The sequence below is a fragment of the Bufo bufo genome, chromosome 5 (assembly GCF_905171765.1).
Source record: "Bufo bufo chromosome 5, aBufBuf1.1, whole genome shotgun sequence".
In the NCBI taxonomy this organism is placed as follows: domain Eukaryota; kingdom Metazoa; phylum Chordata; class Amphibia; order Anura; family Bufonidae; genus Bufo; species Bufo bufo.
Window position 1 is genome coordinate 240,462,998 of NC_053393.1, and position 15,594 is coordinate 240,478,591.

General features: G+C 38.9%; 1 protein-coding gene across 1 annotated transcript in view; it reads left to right on the forward strand.

Moving 5' to 3' along the window:
• The window catches only part of LOC121002484 (calcium/calmodulin-dependent 3',5'-cyclic nucleotide phosphodiesterase 1C-like), a 233,207-nt gene that overhangs the window by 40,244 nt on the left and 177,369 nt on the right, over positions 1-15,594 (forward strand). The window lies entirely within an intron of this gene.

The following is a 15,594-nucleotide window of genomic DNA, read 5'->3' on the forward strand; positions in this document are numbered from 1 at the left end:
TTACAGTGAGGGCAGTACTTACCTGCAAGTTTATTGGCTGCTTAGCAGCCACAAAACGTGCGGAGAGGAGACTCCGAGTACTGCCATGTGCCGAGCATAGCGATGCTTGAGCCGAACTGGTATTTGGCCGAGCATGCTCGATTAACACTAATAATCAGCAACTGATCCATTTGTATATATACTTTTTCTGTGACTTCCAAAAACTGTTGTAGGCTACTTTCACACTGGTGTTTTGGCGTTCCGTTTGTGACATCCATTCAGGGCTCTCACAAGCGGTCCAAAACGGATCAGTTTTGCCCTAATGCATTCTAAATTGAAAAGTATCCGCTCAGAATGCATCAGTTTGCCTCCGTTCAGTCTCTATTCCACTTTGAAGGCGGACACTAAAACGCTGCGTGCAGCGTTTTGGTGTCTGTCTGACAAAACTGAGCCAAGCAGATCCATTCTGACACACAATGTAAGTCCATGGGGACAGATCCATTTTCTATGACACAATCTAGCACAATAGAAAACGGATCCGTCTTGGCTATGTTAAAGATAATACAAACGGATCCGTTCTGAACAGATGCAGACGGTTGTATTATCTGAATGGATCCGTCTGTGCAGATCTATGATGGATCCGCACCAAACGCGAGTGTGAAAGTAGCCGTAACCGATAGGACTATTCTCTGTGTGTGTGAGAAAATGTAACTGCCTCGCTACTTGCCTCAATAGTGAGTAAACACCTGTTAGAACTTGTAAACCTGCTAAGTCTGTGTCAGTTAGGCCGAATGCACACGGCCGTGGAGATCCTTATGTGCACCACAGTAATACAGTAATACAGTATATTACTGTAGTGCAGCGGCGGCATGAAGCACACGGCATCATAGCAACCAATGACACCGTGCGCTCCTGCTGTTAGCAGGATGCCAGGCCGGGATACCACGGACCGCTCACATCCGTGTTCCGCGGCCGTGTGCATTCGGCCTTACTGTGAGATTCTTATGTGAGGCCCCAAATTCAAGTCAGAGGTCAATGGTCAAATCAACTGAAACCTTCAAAAATTGATCCATTGTTTATCTGCATTAGATTTTATGCACGAGGCCCAGTTCAAATTTGTCTTGAAGTTCTGTTGTTTGATCATTATTTTCAGATGATAAGTCATTGTATAGTTGCTCTACCCTAAGAATGTGTTGCATATTATGTTAAATCAGTCATTCACGTTGTTTTCTATTGATCACATTTGCATGTCATGAATTTTATTTGCTCCAAGGATTTCTGACAGCATCTCATAAAAAATCTGAGATTTCATTGTCACATTTGAGAAGGGAAAAAGGTCAAATGTTTAAAAAAGATTGAACATGTCAAGCTTAATTTCCTTTACTATGAGCTTATCTTCCTCATTCAAACTAGTAAATAATGTCATGCTGCAATCTTCAGACAAAAATCCATCTGTTAAAGGGTTTTTCCGAGACTTTAATACTGATGACCTATCCCCTGAATAGGCCATCAGTATCTGATTGGTGGGGTCCAACACCAGGGACCCCCACCAATCAGCTGTTTGAGAAGGCAGCAGCACTCGCAGTAGCTCAGCTCAGTCATAGTGTAATAAGCAGGTTAAAGGACAAATAAATAAATCAGTGGGCAGGATTTATCTTGAGTTTTTGAAGTCACTTTTGCTTGAGTCTGCGTTGACGTCATTTACACCAAATTTATCAAATATCGCATGTTGTTTTAGACGCTGGTCTTATTCCCTCTTGGCTGGCGCTTGATGAACCTAAGTTATGTAGAGGCACCAGCCTCTACATAACTTAGGCACATCCACCGCCTAATAGCCGGAAATCTACACCAGCTCCCTTGCTGGTGTAGATTTAGATTATTTTCTATGCTCAAAACTGGCATAGAAAATGATAACTTAGACAGGCCTGCCACAGCCTGAGGCCATACTTCCCCAGCAAGTTGGTTGGGGACAACCAATTCAAATGCACCAGAGAACTACCACAACCTTTCATAAATACACTGTTGTTAGAATTAGAAACTGCATACAAATAGCAGCACTTAAAGGCAAAGTAATAAACATGTTTCTGGATATGACCAACCATATCCACATGTGTAAAAAAAAAAAAAAAAAGCAGTAATGGCACCTGTGATAGTTGGAAAGAACATGTTAAACATAGCAAACACTTTACCAAGACATGTTATGCTACCGTCCTGAACTCATTTTTATTGGATAGTGGGATCTCCATAATATTTGGTTGCAAACTGTCTAAACAAAAGACAAAGTTAAGTTGGATTTAGACAAACCAATAATCGCAGTTCCTGCCAACCCTTGTTCCCGATAATCTAGCCATCTAACTGTGCCGTGGATCCCTGATGATCGGGCACATCCTGTGTTCCCCAAAAGTAGCAGCACGATGCATTCACACACACATTGTGCTGCTGGCTGTGCAGGAGACTGATTCCCGGGCTTTCACGGCTCCTCTCAAATAGCCAGCAGCACAATATGTGGACTGCTGAGGAGCACCAGAAATCCCTGGAACAATGAGGCATGGAGCGGATGTAAATTTGTTTTCAATGCAGATCATTAGTCAGAAATATCTTGAAAGGCTGACTAAAGTGAGGCATGAAGTCTAAGGCTTCGGCCTCTTCCTAGACCATGTGACGTCACTGTTCATCGGTCACATGGCCTAGTTGCAGCTCAGCCCCATTGAAATGAATAGGGTTGATCTTCAATACCAAGCACAGCCACTTTACAATGTAAGGCACTTGCTTGGAAGCCTGTTGGGAGGCGTCTGCGCACACCAGAGCTCCGGTAAGTTTGGTGGCACCGGGACTCGGACTCCCACCAATGTGATAATGATCACTTCTCCTGAGAATAAGTTGCCATTATCAATTCCTGGATAACACCTTTAAGCCTGGCTATGATAAAAAACAAGGCATAACAGTTTGCTACGTATGAGGTTGTGGAGCTGCAGATCATTCAGAGTGACCCATGTCCACCACCAAAAGTGCCTACACAGTTGAGTAGCAGAACTTGACTCTGTATAGATCAGTAGAAGAACTTTGCCTAATCTGACAAATCATATTGGTTTTATATGTGGATGTTGAGTGCGTGTTTACCAAAAATCTAGAAAATAAATGGCACCAAAAAGGGAGAAACAATGTGATGCTGTGGGCAATGTTCTACCTGGAAACCTTGAATCCTGGCATTTATATGGCCGTTACATGACACATACAACCTACCTAAACATTAAAGTAGACCAAGTTCACTCCTTCATGGGGACCATATTCCCTAATGGTAGTGATCTCTTTCAGCAGGATAATGTGCCCTGCTACCAGGGGCGTAACTATAGGGGAAGCGGCTGCCTTGGGGCCCTGACCCAGCAGGGGCCCATCCAGGAGAAGGAGGACTATAACATTTTGTCAGGGCCCCCTCAACAGTATTACACAACAAAATGATATACAGTGACAGTATAGACAGTGTAGGAAATGGATGTAACAGCTGCCGTCCCTGGTCTGAGAGAGCGATCTTTACTAGCCACAGGAATGAGGGCGGCATGAAAGGAAGGGGTTGCGAAAAAATTACTGGGCGAGGGGGGCCCCATTCAAAAATTTGCTGTGGGGCCCAGTCATTTCTAGCTATGCCACTGCCTGCTACACTGCAAATATTGTTCAGGAAAGGTTTGTATAACATGACAAGCAGTTCAAGTTGTTGACTTAACTTCCAAATTCCCCAGATACAGATTCCAATCTGAAAACAAATCTGACCCATAGAGGCTGCATCTTGCAATTTACAGGGCTTACATGGGTTGCCCTGTTTTTTTATTTTAAACCCCACTGCCAGCCAGCAGGACCTATGTAGGGAAACATACTGCTTCTCCCTTCCAGCTTCTGCACTGCATTTCCTGTTCCTGTCAACATCTGCATCACTGGGTCACATTTTCCGCTTCAGCCAGTGACTGTCCTCAGTGGTGACATATTAAATATTAAGAAAGGACTGTCATCAGAACAGATTTTTTTAAACTATTTAAGTGCCATTTATGGACCAAAAGGCAGACATTTGAAGGTATCCATGAAATCATGGAATAGTTGTGCAAAGGTATATAAACACCATGACTATACAAAGTGGCCACATATATGCTGGCATTGGGCACTACATGGAAAACACTTTATAATTGACTATATAGTGCACAAAGCTCTATTTTCATCACTGAATAAATATATATTAAAATATTAGATTCGTAGTGCATGTCTCTCTAAGCTACAGTTCAACAAAAAAAAAAAATTCTCACTATATATAGAAGATATAGAACATGTTAATTTCCTTAGACCTTAAAATCATGTTCATTCTCTCTGCAGTTTAAATATTCCCTGCTTTAATTTCTTTATCACAGATAGGTCACTCAAGAGGCTGTGTGTTACGAGCACAGTACATCTATAGAAAATGTACGGTTTCATTCTCAGGAAAATACAGAGGCTGAATGCTGTGTTCTTGTGAGCCATGATTTCTAAAAGCTGAATATAACAGACCTTTTATTTAGTGTCTGGTTGGAACCAGAGAACAACTGTGTATGTTTTCAGTATGTTATGTTTTTTACTGTTGTTCTTTTACATTAATCAAAAAATAGAAGGTGGATTTAAAGGAGATTTATTAATGCCTGTGCACCATATGACTAGTGTGCCAGTCTCTCCCGATCCAGCTTGCACAAGCATGGTTAATGAAAAAGTGTTGGAAACTTCTCATACATAGATGCAACTTTAAAGCATCTCCCAATTTTCCTTATACATTAGTACTATACAGGCCTGCATAAATATCGGCCCACGTTTACTAATATCAGGGAACTTAGATTTTGGCATAAGCTGTGTCACATTGCAGTGCAGAGGACAAAAGTATTGGGCACACCTCTTAATCATTGACTTCAGGTATTTCATTCAGTCCCATTGCCACAGGTGTATAAAATCCAGCACCTAGTCATGCAGCCTACCTTTGCAATCATTTGTGATTGGATCATTTTAAAGATCCACATCCCCACCCATCCCTTGTTTAAACTTGACGGACTTGTCTTTTTTCAGCCTAATTACATAACTATGTAAAGCGCTCATGAAATCTGAGTGCAGTAATAACAGACTGGCTCAGTAACTAGTATATGGAAACCAGGTTACGAGTGCACAGTAATGTTGGGTACCCGATCCCAGCTAAATGTGTAATAAACCCCAAACTTAATTATACCGGCTCTCAAGTGACCAAACAGTAAATAATTGCAGTATGCATGTACTGGAGAAATTGTACCTTCACAAAAAAAATATAATCATTATTATATGAATAAAATTCGATAAAAACAGTGAATACAATAAAAAAGAAATAAGGAATATAGAACAATCCAGGTTACCAAATAATTAAATGTGCCATGGGGTCCTCGCAGTCACAATACTGCTATGTAGAATCCTTTACACTGTCCTTTAGTCAGTATAAAAAGGCTCATAATCCCAATAGTGGTGTCAATAGTACTAGGTCTTGTAATAGGAAACCATAAGGTTGTAGTAAAAAAAACATATAAGTGTAGACTATGCATATTGTATGTGTTACCTTTCATATAAAAATCCCAACTGTACTAGAAATCTGCAGCGCATAAGCGCTTCTCACTACTCTACACTCTAAATTTGAGGTTGGCTTACTTTATGACAGAATTTTACCCCAAAATTGTAGTGCAAAATAATGGATTTTAGACCATGACCCATTTCCCACTAAGCAACACCGCCATGGTGAGTCATGTGCAGTGGAATTTTCTAAAACTAGATGCGTCACATTGTACCAAAAGTCATTGCATTGTATGTGAGGGTTTATGAACATTCACATAAGTAAATCTGGGCCAGTATTATTTTGTGAATGAATGGCTTCTATGACTTGGGCATCTCATTGAGACATATAAAATCCTACATATAATAATAATAATAATAATAATTTTACTCTGGTAGGCTTCATCATTTGCATGTCATATACCTGCATGTCTTATTAAGGTGTAGATTTGGTGTAGGTTCCTACCAAGAGGTAGATATTTGATATGTAGGATTATTGTATTATGCCTCCCTAAATTTTCCATACTGCAAAATACATTACTTTAATCGACCCTCAAGAGCGCATATTCCTTCATTTGGTGTCTCTGTATATGTCTTCCTGAATCATTTCAAATGTAGATAGAATTTGATTACTTATTTTATCTGAAACTATGCAACCCATAACTGCAAAATGGCATATACAATATATAATAGGAAATATCTCTAACAAGCCAGCCAAAGGACAATGTCTACAGTACATACTACATTAAAAGGTCATAAAAATACACTAAATCACTATTTGAATTGTAAATCAGAAAATAACATCCTTAGGCATAAAAGCGTCATTTTTATTCCAAGCATGTTTCCTTTCCCATGTTTGACATCATAAGTAATGTACACAGTGTATAACCACATATGCAAATCTGGTTATTTTCTATAATAAATAATGTTCATTCATTTAAACCCAGATCTATGCAACCATTTCAGTTGTGCCATAAACCAAATGTGTTAAACAAAAATATTAATCAATTAACAGTAAACATTCATTTCAGCTTTAAAATATGTAAAATTTAAATTAGATGTCCTGAAAAAAAACCTCTTAATAAAGTGTAACAAAATGCCACTATTAGAGATGAGCGAATTGATTCTAAATAAAATAAATTTCACATAAAATTCTGAAAAATTTTCAGGTCTATTGGGACACTTTTGATTCTGGTCACATTTATTTGGACTTGAATCGAATCTGGCAATCAGTTCGTGCAAATTGGACTCAAAACTAATTTTAAGAAATTGTCTCATCTCTAGCCAGTATATATACAAATGCATTATATATTTCTATATTGTATATTCTGTGAATCACTTGTATTTTTTGTTCCTGTGTGAGAAACTTAAATTTGTTAAAGGTGTTATGACATGAAAAGTTTCACCTGTCCTCAGGATCATTAACAAATATCAGACCGTCGGGGAGAAGTCTAACTGCTGGGACCCCAAGTGATCATGAGAATGGGCGTCTCTGAGTCTGCTCTCTATTTTCTACTTTTTTTATTAATTTTATAGTACAAAATACAAAAACAGGAGTGAGTGTTTTTACTCAGAATAAACAGCAACATTAACAGCCAATTGCATTGCTTTGTATCAGTACAAAAAATTGTAACAGATTGTTGCAAATAAAGTCAGTACTTAGACCAGGGCACTAATGAGAATTGATATATCTCATGGCAGGAGATATCTAATACTGAATCTGCTCTTTGAATGTACTGGCAGTGAGTATGTCATCCATTCACTTCTATGGGACTGATGGGACAGCGCTTTTTCAGTCTATTAGAAGTGATTGATGTTGAGTGCACTTTTTTATACAATTGGGGCTTTGGGACCCGATGTAAAGGTCTTCCTTTTGGTATATATTAGCAATTATGGCCACAGTGTATATATGGAAAGATTTCTTGACTATACTCAGAACATGAATTGAATATATTATGTGATTTAAACCTAACTTATAAAATAGATTAAATTGTCAAAAATTATATGCTGGCTTCAACATACCACAACACAATTAGATCGTCAAGGTAACATCAAGGAACATAAACCTAATTGTTTTCTTGGATTACACCACCTAAAATATACATAACTGCAATCGCCCCTTTCCATCACCAACATGACATTGCTTCTTACATATATATTAGATTACCATATGACTACTACCTTACCTTCCAAACTACCAAACTAACATATTAGAAAATGTAAAGCTGCACTTATCACAAGTAAGGATGTTTGTTTTTCTCTGTATACAAGTGCTTCAGCAGGTACTACAAAAGTAGATGTACTGTATTGAATATTTAGACAGTATGGGGGAGATTTATCAAACTGGTGTAAAGTAGAACTGGCTTAGTTGCCCATAGCAACCAATCAGATTCCACCTTTCATTTTCTAAATGAGCTTTGAAAAATTAAAAATGAATTCTGCTTGGTTGCTTTGGGAAACTAAGCCAGTTCTACTTTACACCAGTTTAATAAATCTCCCCCTATATGTCTTTATCCCCTACCTGATATCTGCTGTACATGAATGTCAGATGTTTGGTCTTTAAAGATGGCACCTACTCAGGAGCTGATCAGGCACAATAGCCAGCAGCTGCCTGCTGTTTTACACAGCTGACACCTACTGGTCATGGACACTTAACTGCTCAGATGCTGTGGTCATTTGAGACCATAACATCTGAGTGGTCACTTACCAGGAGCAGGCTCACCAGACAGGCTCCTCGTGATAAGATCACAGAGGCTTATTGTTTGCTATGGCAGCCAGGAGTCTTGTAAAGGCTCCCAGGCCAGTCATAGTAAAGTTCCTATCAAGCTCTGCCTGTGGTAAGCCATTCCAGCATATGATAGAAGCAATTTGATGATTGCCTGTTCAATTCTCCTAGGGGGGCCTAAAGTAACGTTAAAAAAGTAAAAAAATAAATAAATTAAAATCACCTCCCTTTTTCCCAATTTTACATATCAATGTGAACAATAAACATCACTGATATCACCACATCCAAAAATGCCTGAAAATATAAAAGCATGAAAGCTGTAACTGAAAAAAAATGGAAGAATCTCCAGACTGTCAGGTCAGAATATGGCGATACAAAGATCTTTTTCCATTTTTATTTTTTTTAAGTAATCAAACATAACAGAAAGTATATAAATTTGGTAATGCTGTAATTATTCTGACCTGGAGAATAAAGATAATGCATAATTTTTCCCATATAAAATCGTGCAATTTTGTTTTTCCAGTTCCACCCAATTATATTTTTTTCTAGCTTCTCAATACATTGTATGGAATATTAACTGGTGCGATTAGAGTGTACAAATTGACCCGTGAAAAAATACACCCTCATACCACTATATGAACAGAAAAACAAAAGTTCATGTCTTTTGGAAGACAGGTAGTAAAAACTGTAAGCACAAAAACAAAATATAGCTGTGTTTCAGAATGGGCGACCTGTCACTATGAAATGCAGTTTAAACTGCAGAAAGCAGGTTACAGAGCAGGAGGAGCTGAGCATATTGAAATATACTTTTGTAAGAAGAAATTCAGTAAAACTTGTAATTTTATAGATTTAAATCATTGCTGAAAAGAAAAAGGGGGTCAGTCAGCACATCCCAAAGCGCAGGGGCACGTTGCTATGGCTGAGAACAACACTGTAAAACAAAACATGCAATGCAACAGCTCTCTGCAAACCAAATAAAGTACAAAATTGCATAATAATTGCAAGTGCTATACTTATAAATTAGAGATGCTTGGCAAATCATTTTGTACAAAATTATTTGAGCCCGTCTGCCGCACATCAAGGTGATCTCTGTAAGACGGGTTCCTAACACTAAATTCTACCTGTTATGTGCCATGTGGGCTACCATACAATTTAGGGAGTGTAAGTTCCACATGCATGCTGACTTCTGATTTCTGGCTTTGTTACTCATGGCAATGGTGTTATTAGTGACTGACAGATATCTCTGTATACACACTTACACACACAATGCTATCAATCACTGATAACACCTCCCCTGTGTAAAAATATCAGTGACTGACAGCTATGTATACACACTTACACAGAGAATGCTATCAATCACTGATAACACCTCCCCATGTACAACTACTAGTTACTGACAGCTATCTATATATACACACTTACACAGAGAATGCTATCAATCACTGATAACACCTCCTCCATGTATGACTATCAGTGACTGACAGCTATCTATGTATACACATTTACACAGAGAATGTTATCCATCACTGATAACACCTCCCCCATGTAGAGCTATCAGTGACTGGGAGCTTTCTCTGTATACACACTTACACAGAGAATGCTATCAACCACTGATAACACCTCCCCATGTACAGCAATCAGTGACTGACAGCTATCTCTGTATACACACTTACACAGAGAATGCTATCAACCACTGATAACACATCCCCTGTGTACAGCTATCACTGACTGACAGCTATCTCTGTATACACACTTACACACACAATGCTATCAATGACTGATAACACCTCCTCCATGTATGACTATCAGTGACTGACAGCTATCTCTGTATACACGATTACACAGAGAATGTTATCAATCACTGATAACACCTCCCATGTGTACAACTGAAGTCAGAAAAAGAAAATATTTTATTGTACAAATTATAAGTTTTATTGAATCTTTCCCCATAAAAAAATATACAGTATATAAATCTGCTCAGCTTCTCCTGCTCTGTAACATGCTGCCTGCAAATTGCACTGCATTTTGAGGTACCAACATTTTTTTTTTTCAATTGACAGCATGTGTGAACATTCACCACTATTTGATGCAATTGTTGGGTTTGTATTCAAAGGCAAAGGAACATTTCCATCAGAAAGGTTTATTTATTTTTAACTTGTGTTTATCAAGTTTCCCCAAAAAAATTTAAGCAAAATATAACAGTGTGTTAAATCAATGTCACAAGCGCAGTAATGGCAAAGATATTTCACTACTAAAGGAAAACATATAGAACCAATTATTGCAGACTTAATCTGTCAAAGTTAACCCCTTCCGTACATATACGGCACAGCCGGAAGGGGGTTTAAGACCAATGCTGCATTTTTACAGTGCAGTGATTGAGCAGCCGCTGAGAAGATGAGTCCCTTTAATAAGTGGCAGAGGCCTGGCTCTTCCTAACAGTTTGGGCCAATGCTGTATTCATCTGCATCACTTAAAACTATGGCAGATCAAACCTTTAGATGCTGCCCTCTCTCAATCTATCAGCTTCCCTGGATGCTGGTGTCTATGTTGTATAAAAGTAAAAAAAAGTTTCAAGTAAAAAGAAAACAAAATATCCTGTTTTCATTCATCAAGCAATTTATATATACACTCACCTAAAGAATTATTAGGAACACCATACTAATACGGTGTTGGACCCCCTTTTGCCTTCAGAACTGCCTTAATTCTACGTGGCATTGATTCAACAAGGTGCTGATAGCATTCTTTAGAAATATTGGCCCATATTGATAGGATAGCATCTTGCAGTTGATGGAGATTTGAGGGATTCACATCCAGGGCACGAAGCTCCCGTTCCACCACATCCCAAAGATGCTCTATTGGGTTGAGATCTGGTGACTGTGGGGGCCATTTTAGTACAGTGAACTCATTGTCATGTTCAAGAAACCAATTTGAAATGATTCGAGCTTTGTGACATTGTGCATTATCCTGCTGGAAGTAGCCATCAGAGGATAGATACATGTTCTAAGTTCTGTTTAAGCCAAATTCGGACTCTACCATTTGAATGTGTCAACAGAAATCGAGACTCATCAGACCAGGCAACATTTTTCCAGTCTTCAACAGTCCAATTTTGGTGAGCTTGTGCAAATTGTAGCCTCTTTTTCCTATTTGTAGTGGAGATGAGTGGTACCCGGTGGGGTCTTCTGCTGTTGTAGCCCATCCGCCTCAAGGTTGTGCGTGTTGTGGCTTCGCAAATGCTTTGCTGCATACCTCGGTTGTAACGAGTGGTTATTTCAGTCAACGTTGCTCTTCTATCAGCTTGAATCAGTCGGCCCATTCTCCTCTGACCTCTAGCATCCACAAGGCATTTTTGCCCACAGGACTGCTGCATACTGGATGTTTTTCCCTTTTCACACCATTCTTTGTAAACCCTAGAAATGGTTGTGCGTGAAAATCCCAGTAACTGAGCAGATTGTGAAATACTCAGACCGGCCCGTCTGGCACCAACAACCATGCCACGCTCAAAATTGCTTAAATCACCTTTCTTTCCTATTCTGACATTCAGTTTGGAGTTCAGGAGATTGTCTTGACCAGGACCACACCCCTAAATGCATTGAAGCAACTGCCATGTGATTGGTTGACTAGATAATTGCATTAATGAGAAATAGAACAGGTGTTCCTAATAATTCTTTAGGTGAGTGTATATAAAAAAAAAATGTTTACATACTGTATTAGGTATATATGTCTCTGTAACAAAATATCACATTATCTACCCTGTCAGGTGACTGCTGTAAAAAAGAAATAAAAACGGTGCCAGAGCAGGCATTTTATAGTCACTTTGCCTCACAAAAATCATAATGTCAATAGATTAAAAAAGTCCTTTGTAACCTAAAATAGTACCAATGAAAATGACACCTCATCCCACAAAAAAAGAACCCTTACACAAGACCATCGCCTAAAAAATAAAAATAAATGCTTTTATTGTGTAAAAATAAAAAATAAAAAAATAAAAAAGACATTAGGTATCAATGCATTCGTAACAACCTGTTCTATAAAAATGTAACATAAAAAAAGAATTAAAAACAATGCCAAAACAACAGTTTTTTTGTCACCTTGCCTACCAAAAAAACATAATATCAAGTGATCAAAAAGTTGTATGTACCCTGAAACCAATTGTACCAATGAAAACATTGCCTCTTCCTGCAAAAAATGAGGCCTAACACAAGATAATAATGTGAGGGGTGTAGTTTCCAAAATGTGGTCACTTATAGCGGACTTCCACTGTATGGCTATCTTAGTGGCTCTGTAAATGTGATGTAGTGACCAAAAACCATTCCAGTAAAATCCATGCTTCAAAAGTCAAATGGTGCTCCTTCCATTATGAGCCCTGCTGTGTCCCCATACCACAGCTTATGTTCACATTATGACCTTAATATCTTGAGGGGCTGAATTTTAAATGTATTATTTCACCCCAGAGCCTCTACAGTTGTCAGCACAAGCAGTATAACTCACCACATTGGGCCTTACATGCACATGGTGCTATTTAATCCTGATCCCCCTCATATGGTCAGGGAGAATATTATTTTTAGGGTCCCATATATGGTTTTTCTAAAACCTGGAAACACAGAATAGTAATAAGAGGGCTTGCTTTTCACACTGGCATATGCTGGGCACGACATATTGGGCACTGAAATGGCATATCTGTGGAAAAATTGCAATTTTCGCTTTGTACTATTTGCTGTGCATTGATTTTTGCAAATCACTGTGGGGTAAAAATGCTCACTACACTCCTTAATAAATACCTTGAGGGTGTAGTTTCTGATATAGGGTCACTTCTCTGGGGGTCTATTTGCTATTTCACCCCAGAACCTCTACAGTTGTCAGGACAACCGGTGTAAATTACCACATTGGGCCTCAAATGCTGTATGGTTCTCTTTTACTCCTGAACCCTAATATATGTCCAGGTAAAAGATTAGAGTCACATGTAGGGTGTCTATAAAACCAGGACGCACAGCATATTAATAAGAGGACTTGCTTTTCAAGCTGACCATAACACATTGGGAACTGAAATGGCATATCTGTTGCAATTTTCCCTTTGCACCATTTGCTGTGAATTAATTTTTGCAATACATTGATGAGGTAAAAAAAAATTCACTACACCTTTTGCTAAATTTGAGGGGTGTGGTTTCTAATATGTGGTCACTTCTTGGGGGTTTCTTTTTTTATTTCACCTCAGAGTCTCTGTTGTTGTCGGCCAATGCTGTATAAATCACCAAACTAGGCCTCACATGCGCATGGTGGTCTCGCTCTTCTGAACCCTGCACTGTGCCCAAACAGCAGTTTATGACCACATAGGGGGTGTTATCGTACTAGGGGAAAATGATGTAATAAAATTTGGGGTGACTTTTCCTCTGTTACCACTTATGAAAATGAAAAATCCTGGGCTAAAAAAACATTTTTTGATGGAAAAATGTAATTCTTCCTTTTCACATACAAGGTGTTTCTAAATTCTAAGAAATACCTTTACATAAGAACTCAGGGGGTAAATACTTATAAGGATATTGAGTGCAGAATAATGGGGAAAAACATGACTTTTTATTTTATTTTAGCAACATAGCAAAATGTAAAAAAAATGGGAAAAGGTCTGAAGACTTTCCTGATGCACTGTATATGTTGTTAATATGTGAAAAGAATTGATGGAAGTGTCCCTTTAAGATGACTGCAGGAATATTGCATTCAATGTAATACAAGCTAAAGTGAAATAGATTTTCACTGTGCTGGGACGTTAGCAAGAGCAATTGCCACAGGCCTTATGATTAATCCATTGCTTTATCCAGAAAACATGCATCATGGGCTGAATGCCCAGATTATAAAAATGTCTACAGCCTAGCTTTACTTAAAACTTGCTCTGTAGGGTTAAAAAAAAATATTCCTATAAGGGCTTAAGGATGTTATATTGGGGTCTCTCAACAGCATCCTCCATTATGAGCCAGAGCAGAAATCTTTGCAGAGTCTCCTGCTAAGACAGATCAACACAAACGTGTGTTACATGGCATGATGTAGCCACCTATTTAGATGAATGGACAGCAGGAAGTATCACATCACTCTGGCAACGGCCTTAGCAGGGAACTTACCCTAGTGATTTTTGTTTAGAACCACTATTCTGCCAGTCAGGACATCAATTTTTACTGGTAACCACATTTTTTTCATCATGTCTGTATTTTAGAGACCGGGTCAGCAAAATAATCCTTTTAGTGCAAAGAGGTAGGAAATACAGTAGATCTGAGCTTTATAGGTTGCCATCAGCATGACATAAGGGAAGAGAAGAATAGTGTGCTTTATTACACTTGTATGTTTTGTCAGTGTCTGAGACCATGTTGATGACCATTTGATCCAGTAGAACTGTATTTTGTCAAACTGGGCTGTATGTATCTTCTTTGGGTCACCGATGGCATTTTGGAGGATCTCCAACAAACACACTGGGATGCAGAACTAAGAATATGAAATGTAAATCATGCTGGTTGAAAACTTATGGTTTTGGTCTACTTTACTGCATTAGGGTATGGCTTGATCACAGAATCCATTATGAAGTCGGAAAACATAACAGTAAATACAGCAAGAAATGGCTGAGGGATAGAAGTGAGAGTTTTGATCAGGTCAAAAGTCAGTGTCCCACATTTACTAATGTCAAAACAACCACTAGATTCTGTCATAAATTGTGCCAAAATGTGGCACAATTAGGCACATCTAAGTTTAGAGAAACTATCTGGGCCTAGCCCAACATAGAGGCTTAGGCTACTTTCACACTAGCGTTTTTCTTTTCCGGCATAGAGTTCCGTCACAGGGGCTCTATACCGGAAAAGAACTGATCAGGTATGTCCCCATGCATTCTGAATGGAGAGTAATCCGTTCAGTTTGCATCAGGATGTCTTCAGTTCAGTCGTTTTGACTGATCAGGCAAAAGAGAAAACCGTAGGCATTTTTTCCCATAGGAATGTATTAGTGCCGGATTCGGCATTCAGAATACTGGAATGCCGGATCCGTCCTTCCGGTATGCGCATGCGCAGACTGAAAAAAAGGTGAAAAAAGAAATGCCGGATCCGTTTTTGCCGGATGACACCGGAAAGACGGATCCGGCATTTCAATGCATTTTTTCGACTGATCAGGCATTTTTAAGACTGATCAGGATCCTGATCAGTCTTACTAATGCCATCAGTTAGCATACATTTTGCCTGATCCGGCAGGCAGTTCCGGCGACGGAACTGCTTGCCGGATCTCTCTGCCGCAAGTGTGAAAGTAGCCTTAGCTTAACAGAAAAGAGACATGGCTTCACCAGA